The 12961-nt window shown below is 46.5% G+C and overlaps 1 protein-coding gene across 10 annotated transcripts in view; it reads left to right on the forward strand.

The window, feature by feature from the left end:
• The first annotated feature begins 8864 nt into the window (after nt 1-8864).
• Nucleotides 8865-12961, forward strand: part of APBB2 (amyloid beta precursor protein binding family B member 2) — a 189868-nt gene continuing 185771 nt past the window's right edge. For 9 of the 10 annotated variants that reach the window (XM_056342972.1, XM_056343000.1, XM_056342982.1 and 6 more), the window contains exon 1: nt 9122-9226. The gene's annotated coding sequence lies outside the window, so the exon portion shown is untranslated. The other variant, XM_056342934.1, reaches the window with a different exon arrangement.

Consider the following 12961-nt stretch of genomic DNA (forward strand, 5'->3'; position numbering starts at 1 on the left):
GCTCAGCACCTGGCTGTCAGCAGCTGCTCTCCAGGTCCAAGGGCCAGGAGCTCTGGGCTAAAATGTCTTAAATGTCAAGCAGGAGTAAGACTGGGAAGTGAAAGAAATTCAAAGTAGCTCAGAGTTGAGTTGGGAATAAGGAAAAAATACATCTTTTCCAGGTTGGAAAAGTTAGGTTCTCCTAAACCCTTCTCCACAAGGAGAGGGTGTTTTGTCTAGAAGATGGAATGACTAAGGACTGCTAAGGTGGAAACAGGCTGAAGGCTGTGAACACTGGGTCTGACCTGTGATGAAGCCTAGCTGGAGAGGGGCAACACTGAAGCTATGCAGATAAAAGGGTCAGGCTGATGAGAGGGGCTGCTCTGTCAAGGTCTGCCTTTGTGTGTATTGACTGCCAGCAATGACTCTGCAAGTGCTCTGAACTACTGCCAAGTCCTCCAGAACATAAAAACCAAACTCTGCAGAATGCAAAAGCTCTTCTGGAAGTCTGTAGGTGGAAGTGTTAAAGTGCTAAAATGTAGTTTTGAAGGCTTGCCTTGAGAGTCTCGGTTCTGAAGAGTGTGGCCATGATGGTTTTCTTGAATTCAGATCTGTCTGGTAGGATGCTTAAGATCTTCACCTTGTTCCTCTGCAAAATTGTGTCCACCATATGGTGATGGTGTCTGCCAGAGGCACAGTGATAGTATGCTTTGTTTCATGGTAGAAGTAGGACAAACAGGGAGTGATTCTCTTTCCACAAAGAAAGTCAGGATGGATATTACTGTTGTCAAGGGTGTCTTAGTTTCCAATGGAATTATATACTAGATCTGCTTTTACTTGATATGAAAGCTTACAAGGTTTGCCTTGATGGATAAGGAAGACAGTATATTGGCACCTGGGCAATTGGCATGTGTCTCCTTTACTTCAAATGCTTTCTCTGACTTAGCAAGCCACCCTTTTCCTCTCTAGGCAGGAACAATTGATCTTTCTAGTCTATTCTAGTAGAGGAGAGAAATCCCTCCTTCCTTCCTATGTTTTTGTTTTGTTAATTTATACATTCTTGAGATTAGTGCTTTTATCTAGAGAGGTAAAATACGCATCTTAAGAGGACCTGATTTTTTTTGATGTTTTAGTGTAATACATGTAAAATAGCCAATATTAATGGATTCAAATCTTGATGTAGCACTTGGATGATCTGTGATAAGGATTTACGTCCCTACTTAAATTTTCTTCCAGTCGATGCTTTCCTCAGATTAATAGGGACAAGAGAAAACAAGATGAGCCAGGTGGCTTAAACTACTGGTTGTGAGAGATGTAAATGGTGGTGCTTGACTCTTGCAATACACGCTCTTGTACAACACTGTGCCCCTTCCCAAGTGCTGTGTTGTGCCACCCCATCTTGGGGTGACCCCAGTCTGCTTCTCCCCTGCAGTCTTCAATTGCTTCAGTCACAACTTAATTAGCAAACCCTATCCTTAGGCTTGCTTTTGAATGCTCCTCAGCCATACATAGCACCCACATAGCATTCACAGTCTCTCCTATGGGACTGCTGGAAGAGTTTACCTCAGGTAGGCTGAGTTTCTTGTGAAACAAAATAAAAGGATGCTCCAAATCATCTCCTGAGCAGTATCCACTCTTAAGCTGGAGGACAGTAGGGTAGGGGTAGGGGTGGTGTGTGTGTGTGGTGTGTGTGTGGGTGGGAGACTGAGAGTTGAGGAATGTCGTCCATCAGTTGAAAGGATATCAAGACAGTGACTCATTAGTACTCTTAAGGTGGTAGAGATGCATTTCCTCAGGTGTGTGGGGTGCTGAGGGAAAGGCATGGGCCACCACCCAAATGCCTCTTACATCAGTGGTCTCCATCCTCAAGAATGAAATCTTTTCCAGAAAAGGACAGAATACATGCCTTTGGGAGCTGCTGAAGAGGGACCTAACTTCAGGACCAAGTTTGTTGTCACCTGTGGTCGCTTTACATGCTAGCGTGGGTTTGGTGTTTCTTGGAGGAATGTGAGGAGCGAGTGAAGAAATTGCCTGCTGTTGGATGAAGAAGTGAGAAGCAGGGGGCTCTGCCAGAAGGGAATAGCAAGAGCTTTTGTGTCTGTTGCAAAAGAAAGAAGCTTTTCCTGCTTGCATGACAGCAGAGGCACGTGTAGACAAGGATTCTCCTGTGAAGGGGGGTTGTTGTGAAATGTTGTCACTCCTCCAGTTCAGCAGTGCAAACCGATTTACACTATGTCCTGGAGGTTCTTTTCAGGGGAGGGAAGAGGGGTTGGATAGTGATAGAAATTAACCCAGATGTAAAAGGCATTCCTTCATCCTGTCTTTTTTGATGCAAATGGAGCCTTTAGCAGAATTTCAAGTAGTTGATGCTGAAGTCATTGAAAACAAAGATACATAATTAAAAAAAAAAAAAAAAAAGCTGTTAAGCTAACTCAGGCACAGAATCCTGAAAGATGCTTGCTTTGTTCCACATATCTGACATGGTCCTGTATTCTTGCTGTATCTTGTGAGCAGTCTTCTGATGAAATGATCTCATCTGATTTTTATATACATGTTCACCCCCACCTATATAAATTCTGAAATAAGGTGTGCTCAGCTCATCATGTTCTCTGAAAACTCTGCTTCCATAACAAAAATGTCTTATGTAGTACAAGCTACCCTGAACTATACATCAAAGGGACATGCGTACCACAGTACTTAGACCAACTTGTGCTAAAGGATTTACTTCCTCACCTACATGTGACAGTTGAGAAGTGCGGGGATTTTGCTTTTAATTAGAGAAGTGCGATGAAGAAAAGCCTCAACCGCAGACAAGTTTGTGAGAAGTTCAAGCATGGTTCTGTTAGAGAGACTCCCCCTGGGCAATGATGTTGGCACAGAGCTGCTGCCAGTCCAGTAAGTGAAGCCGAGAGCCTGAGGTCCTTGGATTGCCCCAAGACCTGCCTGTCTATCTAGCCCTGTCTTGAAGTGGGCTGGCTGTGGAACTGCATGGGAAAGAAATTTTCTGCATCTAAGTGAGTCACAAACCACCTCTTCTTCATGTCTCCTAAGGCCTATGGCACATCTTAAAAGAGTTCCCAGCGAATATATATATATATATATATATATATATATATATGCATGTATGTATAATTTTTTGTGCACAGCTCTGGCAGGCTGATACCTCAGAAGTGCCTCAGAGCAGCACAGCTCTGACTCTTTCACAGTGTGACCACAGTAGACAGAAAGCCTCACAGGCCTAGATCTGAGCTGCTTTTACTTCTCCATTCTAACAATGTGCAGAAACGTTTAAAGGGATCCCTTAGTCATGCTAGCAGAATTCAGCACGTGCTTTTTAGCTGCTGAGATCTCCAAAGTCTTGCCTGTACTGGTTCCTGTGTTAATTACAAATTAACAGCAGCTATTCACTTGTACTTACAAGACAAGGCTTTGATTTCAAAATCTTTAAGAATGAGAGACTTAACCCCACATTAATAACCACTTTCCAGAAGTACATCTGGCAGAACATAACCCTTTGGTTAAGTTTTACTTCCGTTACAAAGTGTTTCACACATGGTGACCACCCAGTGCATCGCTAACACAAAGCAGTTGTGTTGTATGTGCTGCTCTTACTAGCGGGGGGTGGGGGGATGCAGCAATACAGGGGCCTAACTGCTCTGATGCTGCGCTGTGGTTGTTGCTGCTGGAAGGTCATTAGTCTTGGCTCAACTGCAAGCAATTAACATTAAAAACACAGTGAAACAAGCCCAGTTGGGAAACTTCACCCCTTCCAGGCTTGCCTTTGCCCTAAACCACTCTCACAGCCTAACTCTATAGTGCCTCCTGTGCATCTTCAGAGGTGGGTCTCTGAAGCCTCTCCAGCAGTGGGGTGAAAGGGAGGTTTTTCTCCTTCTCTGCTCCACGAATTTTTCCACACTATACAAGGAGGAGGGTATTTCCAGCCATACACCTCGGAGAAATGTTTAGACAGTGTTTGTCACTGATTGAGAAATTGTTTTTCTGAGGATCAGTTTAAGAAGCACTGTTTTGAAGTGTTTACCCAAAGCACATGTGGGTATGAAGAAGACTGTCGTTTGGTCCTTGACCCTTACTGTTTTTGCGGAGGTGTTTACCTTATGAATGTGCCTGTTGAAAGAAATCCTTGTCTCTTTGGAGAAAAATATTTAGGTGGCAAGGGGAACAACACTATAGATCAGAAAAACAAGGGATCTGTATCACATTCTGCAGCCGCAAATATAAACGCAAAACATGCTGCTCTTTCCAGTGTATGTTTATACACGTAGGGCAAAATTCCCATTGAGTGCATTTGCAGCCTGGGCTTTTCTAGCTGTATTTAGGACATTAGACACTGGACTTTTGTCTCTCTTGTTTCAGAGACAAAGCACTGGCCTTCTGCTGTTAGTAAACATAGCGTTTCCAACTTTATCTTAGCTTTCTAGATCTCTTAATTAGTATTAGTGGATGTGAATATGTATAGGTGCGTATATAGCATATGAGTGGGTTAGCCATTCTAGCCTGAGACATGGGTTTCCTGATGGCCTCATAGGGAGCTGTACTGCTGCACCATCCTTGGTTGCCCACCGGGAAGCAAAACCAGCAGTGCTGCACTTCCAGGGGAAACTCCAAGGTGTGAAAGTGCCAGGGCTGAAACACAGCAGCTGCTGGCAGTAGAGAGGTGTTGGTCTAAAACTTCTAACCTGTGCTTCATTTTGTGCTGTTTGAACAACTGCCTTCTCAAAGTATTTGTAGCCTCGAAGGCAAGCTGCATTGCAAAATCTCTGCTGTATTCCTGTTTCTCAGTTGTAGAAAAATATTGGAGATCATATGTTTCAGTGCCCATCAGAAAGCAGGGCTATACTTCCCATTTTCAGCAGCCAAGGCAAGTAAATCTAGCTACGCGTTAGCTTTGCAAGCATGAGCTATTCTCTTTGACTACCCATACAGGCAACTCTGTGGCAACTTTTGTGTATTTTTGTTCACCGGCGCCACATAAAACAGTAAATGGAGTTTGCTGAAAAGTCAGCTCTGAAAGCACCTACTGCTTTCTAGCAGAGTGCCTAAGCAGCTGCTGTAGTATTTAGAAACTGCATTAATAGCAGCTTTTCCTTACAAAGAGCAGCTTTCCCCCGCCTGGCCCCTCCAGCTAGAAGTAGTCCAAACAGACTGTTTCCCTGCCTGGTCAGTTGGTATGTTCTCCTATTTCCAATACTGCAGTTGTTTGCAAGCTAACACAGTCACCCTGCTCACCTGCCCTAGAACTTGCCTGTAATGATAAAAAGAAATGGAGCTGCCCCTGTCTGGATGAGTGGGTGGGCTGGGTAAGCCCATCATATAGTCAAGGAGTTTATATAATTTTGGGGGCCAGGCCAGGCCACCTTGCCACCTTTCCTTCACCCCTCCCGTAGGAGATCTCACTATACTGCTGTATAACAGGCAGGGAAAGGAGAGGTCAGAGAATTACCTCTAGTCGGATGTCTAAGAGATCACTTCTAATGTACTTTACAACTATTCCTAATGCAAAGCTTTGCATTCCTGAAGAGCTAGAAAGAAACTTTGACATTATCATTGGTGGTGTGTTAGGAAATCAGCAAACTGCTCTGGATTGCACTTGTTCCCATCAGCCTTCATTAGCGTGGCAGTAACATGCCCGAGATCACTAATGCGGTGGATGGGAGAGGGCTCTGGGAGTATGAGGCCTTGATTTACTTCCTGGCTTGATTAAACTACTGGAGTAATCTTACCTGAGACTGATGTCTCATGGTCTTTGCTTCTTCCATAAATAACACAGGGAAGTTTGTCCATGACAAAGTTAGTCTTTCACTATACGCTTGCCCAGGGAGCACTAATGAGACAGGAACTCAAAATAACAGGAGCAATACATGCTTTCCCACAGGTCCTGGGAGGCAATGTGTCCAAAGGACTAAGCATGTTCAAGCCCGTAATGAAAAATTACATGCTACAAATCAAATTCTTAAATCTCCTAGCTGCATGTACAATGTGTAGGGTGTTTTTTGTTCTTTCTGGAAAATTACTTGATTTAGTATTTTAAGACAGAGACTTAATGTCACAGTGAGCTGTGAGAACATATTAGAGAACCAGTTCCAAAGAAAATTACCATTCCGCTCTAACAGAATTTTCCTAATTAAATTTCTACGTTAAGCTTGGCTTTAGGATCAATATATTCAGCAAAAGGTTGTTTGATGGTGTAGATTCCTCTGAAGTAGGGAAGTACAGTTGCACCACTAGATGGTAGCCTTGCTTATTTCTTATTCACCCTCTTTCCTACTTTCCTCTGCAGCAAGAAACAAGATTGAGAGATGGGATCATTGAGCACTTTAACTATCTCCCCTACGTGGAGGAACCCTTAAGTAAAAAGCTGGTATACAGAAGAAAGCAGGGGAAGAAACGATGAACTTCTCCTGAGAGAACACCCGGGAGCACAGCCAGCTCCCCAGCAGGGTCTGCAGACCCGGGTGTGCTGAGGCAGGTGGGGGGCAGAGGGGTACCTGCCGATGGAGACTGTGGTGGGCAGCCACTCCTTGTTGCAAGGTCAGATGGACTTTGACCAACATGAATTTGCAGTCATAGTTCTCACATAGAAACAGCAAGATGATGATGAAATGACTTTGGTATGAGCTGAGAATATAGAAAGGCCTCTTTTTTTTTTTGTCCTCTTTTTATAAATGCTATTTCACGAGATGCTTGTGTCTTCAGTACGGAGGCAGTTATGTGCTCTGTATCAATAACTGAAGGAACTATTTCATTGCACACGGACAGTTAACACAATGGATTGTTAACCGAGATCTGTATTTGATGAGCCTATCTGTATAGGCTGAGCCTATCTGTATAGGCTGAGCCTATGCAAGCAGTACAGCCACTTTTCTGAGAAGTCTGAGTGCATTGAGCAGCTGCCCATTTAGGACGTATATAAAATTCCTTATTTAGTTTCCCCAACATTTCATTTTTACGACTCTGCTTACTATACTGCAATCCAAAGTGCATTATATAGAGTACGTAAATAAATGTTAATCACAATTTTAACTGCCTAGCAAAAACCACAATGCATGCAGTGCTTTTACACTTCTTGTCAAAGGCATGTGAATTTTAGAGTGTCTTGCCTGGCCATTTCTGTCAGGGTAATGTATTAATAGGCTATTCACTAATAATCTTGGGTAACCCGATAGTTGCCTTGCATCTCTAGGCAATAAAGTGCAAATTCCAGGGGAGTTCTGCTCCAGTGTGCCATCAAAGCATAAAAGCTTTCCTTCCTGTTGGATGATGTGCTTTGTGAAAAGGGAAGCACCCTGATTTGCAAATGCTGGAATTTGATGAACCACATTTGGATGTCTCAGGAGGTCACAGCTCCTTCTGGAACTGATCTTGATGACATGTTTCTATTACAGATCATTACGACTATTTGAAGGCCTTTTTTGGAGCTTCATCATAGTTCTGGATCTAAAAATATAAATGAAAATGTGAGTTTTAGCTTATAAAAGTGTTGCTCTTTTTAAACAAATTGGAAGTTTAAATCACGTCTGATTTTAAGACAAATGGAAAAATGTGGGTACTGCTACAAACAAGAACAATCTATTTAAGACTATGTATTAAAGCGTGGTTTCTAGGTGCTTTGCTCTGAATTATTACAACTTTGCCTAATTGTTGCTTCTTCTTATTCATCACTGTAGAGTTATAATTGCATTTTTTTTCCTCTTCTTTAGCCCAGTGGATGTCAATATGATCTTCCAAACCCATAAATATTTCTAATTAAAGATGCTGTATTCTTATTGATCTCAATGATCCCTTTAATTGTGCTCAGTTCATGGGCATTTTGCTGTTACCAGGAGCTTAGTTGTAAAGCCAAGGAACAAAATACCGAAGAAGGTTCTGGAATGCATAGGAAGAAGCATCTTTTCCAGATAAACAGATTTGCCATTATAAATGGTGTGATAAATTGTAAAGTAGACTCGGGCACTTCAGCAGGATTGCTAAATGTGTTTTCATTTAAGAGAAAATGAGGCTGGCCATTTCATTATTGTAATAGTCTTCTTTGACCTCCTTGTATATCTTCGGTCACTCCAGTATGACACTGACACTGTATTTTACTGCCGATTGTTTTCATCTGCTGTTCCAGGGACGTCCTAAGGTTGTGAGGTGTGGGAGTAAAAGGTCTGTTAGCAGTTACACACTTTCCACTGAGCTAGCATCCCATGTGGATTTTTTGTTCCTTTAGCAACGAGCAGTTCCTTCCCCTGTAATCTCAAAAGCCTGTCTTGACACAACAGGCAAAATCCCACAGATGTGGAAGGCTTTAAACAGAAGGGTCTTCCCACGGCTGCGTTCTTTGCAGCCTCACAAACAAGTGCCTGGGCCGTTGCTGTGATTCTGTACTCATCCACCTCCAGCCGTGCCTAGGGATTTACTCCCAGCGTACCTGCAGTACGGCAAGCGGGCTGGAGCAGGGATGTTGCCGCACCGCGGAACGGCCCGTTTCTCTCCGTCCGTGCCGGCTACGTAACTTTTGAGACCCACAAGAACAGCACGGCGCTGGTGCCCAGACCCCCGTCAGCCCGTGGCTAGAGGGGTCGCCATGTCCATCAGCCACGTGGGCGTCTAACCCACCCCCACGCTGCTACTGGAGCCCAAATCCAGCGTGGAAACCAACCCATTCTTCTAGGTGGGCTTCCAAACCTGCCTGCCAGCCTACCTCTCTGGCTCTCCTCACTGCTGGGGGAGTGCTGGGACACAGCAGGTGGCATTTGGAGACCGTAACTGCTACTGCCTCGCCTCGACCTGGCATTCGCCAAGCACAAGCCCGACGCTTTCTCCTAAGGAGAAACGATTATTTCTCTTTTCTTTCCAGCGGCACGCCCGCCGCCCCGCACAAACGCTACCCCCCCTACGGAAGGGCACGGGCTCTGCAGGCTACCGATGCGCTGCTGACGGGAAGCCCCCCGCCGCGGCCCGGGGCTCGGTTGGCGGGGGGCAGCGGGGGCCCGGCGGCGCGCACAACATGGCGGCGCGGCTCGCGACCCCCTCCCCGCGCCGCGCCGCGCCTGCCCGGCCCCCTGCGGGCGGCGGCCGGGGCGGAGGGAGAGGAGGGGCGGCGGCGGCCGGCGGCCGGAATCGTTTCCTGGGTAAGCGCAGCGGGCTGGGAAGCGTTTCCGGAAGGCTGGCCGCATCCCGCAGCGGGCTACGGGCGCCGCCGGGGCGGGCGGCGCAGCGCAGAGCGGAGCGGAGCGGCGGGCAGGTGCGCTCCGCGGCGGGCCGGAGGGAGGGAAGGCGGGCAGGGCAGGCCGGCGTGTCGTGGCGTGTCGTGGCGTGTCCCGCCGCGGGGCCCCCCGTGTGCGGTGTCGCCGCTCCGGCCGGCCCGCTGCCGGTGCGAGCGGGCAGGAGGCCGGGGAAGGCTCCCGCTGTTCTTGCCCGGGGGGGCTCCGGCGCATCCCGGCCTCGGGCGTGCGAGGCCGGTGCCGGGTGCCGGGTGCCGCCGCCGGCCCGCCGCCCCGCTCCCGCTGCCTTTCCCGGTCGTGCAGGAGTGCGGCCGTGCCGCCGCTGCTGCAGGGCTGGCCGGAGCCCCGGTGCGAGCGCGGGCTTTCCTCCCGCGGGCGCCGAGTGGGAGCGGCGGCGGGTCCCGTTGTGCTGCGGCGGGGGGGCGGGGGGGGAGCCTGCGTGTGAGGTAAAAAGCAGGAGAAGTGGCAGAAGTGCCTGTAGAAGTAGCAGCTTCTTTTTGGTCGTGTGTTTTGTTTGGTGTTTTTTGGGGAATTTTTGTGGGGTTTGTTTGTTTGTTTGTGTTGGTTTGGGTTTTTTGGGGGGGTTTATTACAGTGGGCTTTTCAATTTCGTGATTAAATCGTACTGGAGGGTTGCATGTGGGGTTGCAAATGGGGATATGCAAAAATACAGTACTCGGAACAAAACGGGGATCCCATTTAGTCCCACCTGAAATTCTCAGGAATTCGCTTGGGTCCCAGGGCAGCAGCGGAGCCGCTTCTCCTTGCAGATAGAGGACGAGTTCAGACAGATAAAATGGAAAGTATAATGGTTTTTGTTTGTAACTTGTTGTTTTGCCTGCTTGTTTGCAGTATTTTGTAATTTTTGGCTGGGCTCCTGCCTGCTGGGGAGGATAAGTGCACTTCTGTGCTTTAAACACAAAAGAAGTAAGCCCAAGAAGAAACCCAGCCCTGTGCTGGCGATGGGCTGGTGGGCTTTGTGGCTGCTGGATGCTGTCGGTAGCCATGCAGGATAACGGTATCTGCGGTCAGTTGTGCAGGGTAACAGTGTCTGCAGTGAGTTTCGGTGCTTCACTGAAGGATCTGTATTGCCCCAGAAGCCGAGGTATGGGTTGCTGCTGTGCTGCTGCAGGCTTGCTGTGTCCTCTGGCTCTCCACTGTGTTCCTCCAGTTTGTTCTAGATCTGACATGTCATCATCCTGCCATCTCATGCTCTAGTATTTTCTGAAAGCCTGACTGAATTGCCTGTCTTGTGTTTAAAACTATTTTCTGCCTGCGTGATTGCATTTGGTTAAAATAAGTGTGCAGATGTCCTAGCACTTCAAGGGAGAGACATCCTCTTATGGTGACCTTGGGACAAAATCTTGGCTGATTAACTTCCTTGCCTGGAACAGCCGTGCCGAGTGTGGGTATTTTTATTCTTCCTTTACAGTGACGAGTGTTGGAATACTTTTTGTCTCTTATTTTGAGGGGTTTTGGCCACTTAAGGGAAATCGAGGTTTGGAGAGGACTCTTCCGGAGGAAGAATAGTTTTACCATGCGTTATGAAGAATACATGACTTGGTTGTAATGAGGAGGGAGATTCTTGGCTCTGAAGCAGCATGAGTGAATGTGTCCCTGGCGAAAGAGGCATCTAAGTGATAGATTAGAACAGCGTGGGGATAATTTCCTAGGAGAAGGAATGGATGACTTTGAAACTTGGATTATTTCTTTTGTTTTTCAGTTCTGCAGCTAAGTTGGGAACTAGTGACAAGACTGGTTGTTTTTGGTGGGGTGTTGGGTGGACTCTGCTGTGCCCTCGGTGAGGAGGGATTGTGATCCTTAGGAAACCCCTGAGGACCCTAGGCAGGGCTGCTGCAGGGTTTGAGCTGAAGAGAGTGGTGACTTTAGGAGCTAGTTAGGGAGGAATTTGGGTACTTGAGGGCACCCACTGTGAGGATTTTTTAGCAGAACTATGAAAAACTAAAATGAATCCTGGCAGTTGGTGGGTAATGGTGAGTAATCCACTGATCACATCTCTGTCAGATAGCAGGGCTGCGCTTTTCAGGAGCTCTGACCTAGGGTGTGTAGTCACATCTGAACAAATCATCCACGTTGAAAACAAGCTGTACCACATGTCCCTTGCTAGTAGAAGAGAAGGTCTTGCCTTTGCTCTCTGCTGTGAGCAAGGAGCCCTGCTGCTGGAAGCAGCAAAGCAGGCGGTGTGCTGGATGCCCTGCCTTGTTGCTGACCAAACTGCTGCTGTCCTGCTGCCCTGGAGAAAGCAAAGGCGCAACGTTGGAGTGTGTTAGGCCAGGACACCGGCAGGAGGGGTGGTGGGGTGGCTGTGATCTCCTGGAGAGTGCCAGGCATGGGTCCTCTTGCCTTTGCTGTGAGTGGGACAGGTGCAGAGAGAGGCAGAGGAACAGAAACACCAGTTATTCTGGGGGAGACAAGGAAAACCTGGCTTGTGTAGCCTAGCAAATGAGGCCTGAGAGGGAATATGATTGCAATCTGCAAATACAGCAGGGATCTAAACACTAGAAAGGGAGAGGAGCTATTTAAGCTAAAGAACAATGTTGGCATGAGAACAAATGGATGTAAACTGGCATGAATAAACTTAAGCTGGAATTTAGACAGGTTCTTCCGTAAATGGAGTGAGGTTCTAGAACAACCTTCAAATGGGAGAAGTGGGAGCAAGTCCTCTAAACTGGCTCTTGACGATATGGAGGAAGTTTATATTGTGTGCTTAGCTGTGGCTAGGAGATGAGGCTTGGTGATTCAGGAAAAGCTTTTCTGTATGTCTGAGTTAGCTGAATATAGATTTTCTGTGCTAGTGTTTCATATTTTTAAAATCTGACATTCAAAACTGGCACAAAAATAAATGCTTGCTTTACAATTTCTATCACTTCTTAGAAAGCGATGTACTTAGTGGTGGCTTTCTGAAATGTTTTGCATGTTAGTTCCCCCCCCTCCAAAATAATAAGAGTTGGCTTACAGCTGCATATAATTGTGTGGAAATTCCTTTTTATTCTAAGTCAAAACTGTGCAAAAGGAGGATATATGTTAGTGTGTGTATTTGAGCTGTTTGAGCTTATTATCCTTCAGGCTAAAAAATGAACTGTAGAAAACCTTTGTGTTTTTTTCCTGTTGAAGTAATTCATAAATCCTCTCAAAAGGGGATTTTTTGGAGGGGGCTGTACAGCAGACCCAGGTGGTGTGAGCTGAGACCAGTATTCCAAACTACACTGTGTCTGAAGGTCTGGAATAAATGCAATTTAAAGCAAATGTGAAAACAAGTCTAGTTGGGCTAATTGTGCGTGGAGTTTTTCTCATTTGATGTTATGCAGGACAGCTGAGACTTCTCTAGCATGGTGGTTGCAGTAGTTGAACTCATAGGGAAGTCTGTAGTTGGTTATAAAAATACTGTGTACGCAGCACAGCATAGTAGCAGCTGCAGATGCTATATAATTGGTCCTGTGTCTGTTAAGCAGTACCTGACCACTTCTAAGAGGTGTAATAAATATAGAAATGAAAAAGCAGCTGTGATGGGCCAACCAAGAGTTCATCTCTGTATCCCAGTATACAGTAAAGGACTCAAGCAAGCCACACGGTGGCTGGTTTCATCTCCAAGGAGCACCTTGAAGGTGCCTTTAGGTGCTTTGCATTTTTTCCTTGCCCTGTGACTGAAAATGGTTTCTTGCCATCAGGAGGGATGAAGACCTCTTGCAGGCTGATTTATACCTTAGGCTAATCTGTCAGCTGCTGAAATAAAAT

Source organism: Falco biarmicus, chromosome 1, assembly GCF_023638135.1.
Source record: "Falco biarmicus isolate bFalBia1 chromosome 1, bFalBia1.pri, whole genome shotgun sequence".
Classification (NCBI taxonomy): Eukaryota; Metazoa; Chordata; class Aves; order Falconiformes; family Falconidae; genus Falco; species Falco biarmicus.